The sequence below is a fragment of the Oncorhynchus keta genome, unplaced genomic scaffold, assembly GCF_023373465.1.
Source record: "Oncorhynchus keta strain PuntledgeMale-10-30-2019 unplaced genomic scaffold, Oket_V2 Un_contig_912_pilon_pilon, whole genome shotgun sequence".
NCBI lineage: Eukaryota > Metazoa > Chordata > Actinopteri > Salmoniformes > Salmonidae > Oncorhynchus > Oncorhynchus keta.
Window position 1 is genome coordinate 1 of NW_026290397.1, and position 5,000 is coordinate 5,000.

Sequence of the window (5,000 nt, forward strand, 5' to 3'; positions counted from 1 at the left end):
TACACCTGGACACTACATGACTGAGTTACAGTACACAGACAGGTTACCTGGACACTACATGACTGAGTTACAGTACAGACAGGTTACACCTGGACACTACATGACTGAGTTACGGTACAGACAGGTTACCTGGACACTACATGACTGAGTTACAGTACAGACAGGTTACACCTGGACACTACATGACTGAGTTACGGTACGGACAGGTTACACCTGGACACTACATGACTGAGTTACAGTACAGACAGGTTACACCTGGACACTACATGACTGAGTTACAGTACAGACAGGTTACACCTGGACACTACATGACTGAGTTACGGTACAGACAGGTTACACCTGGACACTACATGACTGAGTTACAGTACAGACAGGTTACACCTGGACACTACATGACTGAGTTACGGTACAGACAGGTTACACCTGGACACTACATGACTGAGTTACAGTACAGACAGGTTACACCTGGACACTACATGACTGAGTTACGGTACAGACAGGTTACACCTGGACACTACATGACTGAGTTACTGGTACAGACAGGTTACACCTGGACACTACATGACTGAGTTACAGTACAGACAGGTTACACCTGGACACTACATGACTGAGTTACAGTACAGACAGGTTACACCTGGACACTACATGACTGAGTTACAGTACAGACAGGTTACACCTGGACACTACATGACTGAGTTACGGTACAGACAGGTTACACCTGGACACTACATGACTGAGTTTACAGGTTACACCTGGACACTACAGGTTTACACCTGGACACTACATGACTGGGTTACAGTACAGACAGGTTACACCTGTACACTACATGACTGAGTTACGGTACAGACAGGTTACACCTGGACACTACATGACTGAGTTACAGTACAGACAGGTTACACCTGGACACTACATGACTGAGTTACAGTACAGACAGGTTACACCTGGACACTACATGACTGAGTTACAGTACAGACAGGTTACACCTGGACACTACATGACTGAGTTACAGTACAGACAGGTTACACCTGGACACACATGACTGCGTTACGGTACAGACAGGTTACACCTGGACACTACATGACTGAGTTACAGTACAGACAGGTTACACCTGGACACTACATGACTGAGTTACAGTACAGACAGGTTACACCTGGACACTACATGACTGAGTTACAGTACAGACACAACACTGGCCAGGTAAACACTATAGCAGTTTAGTCCCAAATGGCCCTCTGTTCCCTTGATAGTGCGCTACTGTTGACCAGATTGCTATGGGTTAGTCCTACGGGTCCTGGTCTATGGGTTAGTCCTACGGGTCCTGGTCTATGGGTTAGTCCTACGGGTCCTGGTCTATGGGTTAGTCATACGGGTCCTGGTCTATGGGTTAGTCCTACGGGTCCTGGTCTATGGGTTAGTCCTACGGGTCCTGGTCTATGGGTTAGTCCTACGGGTCCTGGTCTATGGGTTAGTCCTACGGGTCCTGGTCTATGGGTTAGTCCTACGGGTCCTGGTCTATGGGTTAGTCCTACGGGTCCTGGTCTATGGGTTAGTCCTACGGGTCCTGGTCTATGGGTTAGTCCTACGGGTCCTGGTCTATGGGTTAGTCCTACGGGTCCTGGTCTATGGGTTAGTCCTACGGGTCCTGGTCTATGTGTTAGTCCTACGGGTCCTGGTCTATGGGTTAGTCCTACGGGTCCTGGTCTATGGGTTAGTCCTACGGGCCCTGGTCTATGGGTTTGTCCTACGGGCCCTGGTCTATGGGTTAGTCCTACGGGCCCTGGTCTATGGGTTAGTCCTACGGGTCCTGGTCTATGGGTTAGTCCTACGGGTCCTGGTCTATGGGTTAGTCCTACGGGCCCTGGTCTATGGCTTAGTCCTACGGGTCCTGGTCTATGGGTTAGTCCTACGGGTCCTGGTCTATGGGTTAGTCCTACGGGTCCTGGTCTATGGGTTAGTCCTACGGGCCCTGGTCTATGGGTTTGTCCTACGGGCCCTGGTCTATGGGTTAGTCCTACGGGTCCTGGTCTATGGGTTAGTCCTATAGGTCCTGGTCTATGGGTTAGTCCTCACGGGTCCTGGTCTATGGGTTAGTCCTACGGGTCCTGGTCTATGGGTTAGTCCTACGGGTCCTGGTCTATGGGTTAGTCCTACGGGTCCTGGTCTATGGGTTAGTCCTACAGGTCCTGGTCTATGGGTTAGTCCTACGGGTCCTGGTCTATGGGTTAGTCCTACGGGTCCTGGTCTATGGGTTAGTCCTACAGGTCCTGGTCTATGGGTTAGTCCTACGGGTCCTGGTCTATGGGTTAGTCCTGTATTGGAAATGTAGTGCTATTTTGGTCCCGTTCCAAGAACCACCCCAAACTCCCCCCCACACAGTTAGTCAGTAGCTAGCCTGAGGGGCCTTATCGTTAAGTAAACAGCCCCCAGAGAGCAAACAGCAGCCGTTACCGCGGTTACCAGCGCTACGTCACGATAATATGATAGGTAAGGTTTGTGTGTTTTATTGACAGAAAGATGTTTCTCCCCAAGGCTGGATTGATCTTGGTTCAAAGCAGTGTGAACTGATCACAGGGTTGATGTTGGTTTGATGAGGTGATCTGATGAACTGATCACAGGGTTGATGTTGGTTTGATGAGGTGATCTGATGAACTGATCACAGGGTTGATTGTGGTTTGATGAGGTGATCTGATGAACTGATCACAGGGTTGATTGTGGTTTGATGAGGTGATCTGATGAACTGATCACAGGGTTGATTGTGGTTTGATGAGGTGATCTGATGAACTGATCACAGGGTTGATGTTGGTTTGATGAGGTGATCTGATGAACTGATCACAGGGTTGATGTTGGTTTGATGAGGTGATCTGATGAACTGATCACAGGGTTGATGGTGGTTTGATGAGGTGATCTGATGAACTGATCACAGGGTTGATGTTGGTTTGATGAGGTGATCTGATGAACTGATCACAGGGTTGATGTTGGTTTGATGAGGTGATCTGATGAACTGATCACAGGGTTGATGTTGGTTTGATGAGGTGATCTGATGAACTGATCACAGGGTTGATGTTGGTTTGATGAGGTGATCTGATGAACTGATCACAGGGTTGATGTTGGTTTGATGAGGTGATCTGATGAACTGATCACAGGGTTGATGTTGGTTTGATGAGGTGATCTGATGAACTGATCTCAGGGTTGATGTTGGTTTGATGAGGTGATCTGATGAACTGATCACAGGGTTGATGTTGGTTTGATGAGGTGATCTGATGAACTGATCACAGGGTTGATGTTGGTTTGATGAGGTGATCTGATGAACTGATCACAGGGTTGATGTTGGTTTGATGAGGTGATCTGATGAACTGATCACAGGGTTGATGTTGGTTTGATGAGGTGATCTGATGAACTGATCACAGGGTTGATGTTGGTTTGATGAGGTGATCTGATGAACTGATCACAGGGTTGATGTTGGTTTGATGAGGTGATCTGATGAACTGATCACAGGGTTGATGTTGGTTTGATGAGGTGTTCTGATGAACTGATCACAGGGTTGATGTTGGTTTGATGAGGTGAACTGATCACAGGGTTGATGTTGGTTTGATGAGGTGTTCTGATGAACTGATCACAGGGTTGATGTTGGTTTGATGAGGTGAACTGATCACAGGGTTGATGTTGGTTTGATGAGGTGTTCTGATGAACTGATCACAGGGTTGATGTTGGTTTGATGAGGTGAACTGATCACAGGGTTGATGTTGGTTTGATGAGGTGAACTGATCACAGGGTTGATGTTGGTTTGATGAGGTGATCTGATGAACTGATCACAGGGTTGATGTTGGTTTGATGAGGTGATCTGATGAACTGATCACAGGGTTGATGTTGGTTTGATGAGGTGATCTGATGAACTGATCACAGGGTTGATGTTGGTTTGATGAGGTGATCTGATGAACTGATCACAGGGTTGATGTTGGTTTGATGAGGTGATCTGATGAACTGATCACAGGGTTGATGTTGGTTTGATGAGGTGATCTGATGAACTGATCACAGGGTTGATGTTGGTTTGATGAGGTGATCTGATGAACTGATCACAGGGTTGATGTTGGTTTGATGAGGTGATCTGATGAACTGATCACAGGGTTGATGTTGGTTTGATGAGGTGATCTGATGAACTGATCACAGGGTTGATGTTGGTTTGATGAGGTGATCTGATGAACTGATCACAGGGTTGATGTTGGTTTGATGAGGTGATCTGATGAACTGATCACAGGGTTGATGTTGGTTTGATGAGGTGATCTGATGAACTGATCACAGGGTTGATGTTGGTTTGATGAGGTGATCTGATGAACTGATCACAGGGTTGATGTTGGTTTGATGAGGTGATCTGATGAACTGATCACAGGGTTGATGTTGGTTTGATGAGGTGATCTGATGAACTGATCACAGGGTTGATGGTGATCTGATGAACTGATCTCAGGGTTGATGTTGGTTTGATGAGGTGATCTGATGAACTGATCACAGGGTTGATGTTGGTTTGATGAGGTGAACTGATGAACTGATCTCAGGGTTGATGTTGGTTTGATGAGGTGATCTGATGAACTGATCACAGGGTTGATGTTGGTTTGATGAGGTGAACTGATGAACTGATGGTCCTTCTGTAGCTCAGTTGGTAGAGCATGGCGCTTGTAACGACAGGGTAGTGGGTTCGATTCCCGGGACCACCCATACGTAGAATGTATGCACACATGACTGTAAGTCGCTTTGGATAAAAGCGTCTGCTAAATGGCATATATTATTTATATATTATGAACTGACAGTCTGTCTGTTTCCTCTTCCTCCCTCAGACGGAGTCCACAAAGGATCCCAGAGGTCGACGCATCTGACCTCAAAAACCCCACATCTTTCTTCTCCCGGGGTTGCAAAATTCCAGAGACTTTCCCAGTTTTTTTTCCCAGAAATCCCTGTTTTGGAGGATTCCACGTCCTTATTTGTTCCCTCCTGATTCCACAGAATCT

General features: G+C 47.0%; 2 long non-coding RNA genes across 13 annotated transcripts; both read left to right on the top strand.

Annotated features, from left to right (window-relative positions):
- Window positions 1-46: 46 nt before the first annotated feature.
- LOC127927042 (uncharacterized) lies at window positions 47-2,363 on the top strand. Of its 12 annotated transcripts, none has more exons than XR_008125991.1 (5): window positions 47-124; window positions 249-500; window positions 544-711; window positions 1,060-1,396; window positions 2,181-2,363. It is a non-coding gene; the product is annotated as an uncharacterized LOC127927042 (long non-coding RNA). The 12 variants fall into 12 exon arrangements; XR_008125980.1 differs by having other exon boundaries at window positions 48-124; window positions 207-500; XR_008125985.1 differs by having other exon boundaries at window positions 53-82; window positions 207-500.
- A 76-nt stretch (window positions 2,364-2,439) lies between these two features.
- Window positions 2,440-4,593, top strand: LOC127927043 (uncharacterized). Its single transcript, XR_008125992.1, has 3 exons — window positions 2,440-2,636; window positions 2,769-4,408; window positions 4,484-4,593. It is a non-coding gene; the product is annotated as an uncharacterized LOC127927043 (long non-coding RNA).
- The last annotated feature ends 407 nt before the right edge of the window (window positions 4,594-5,000 follow it).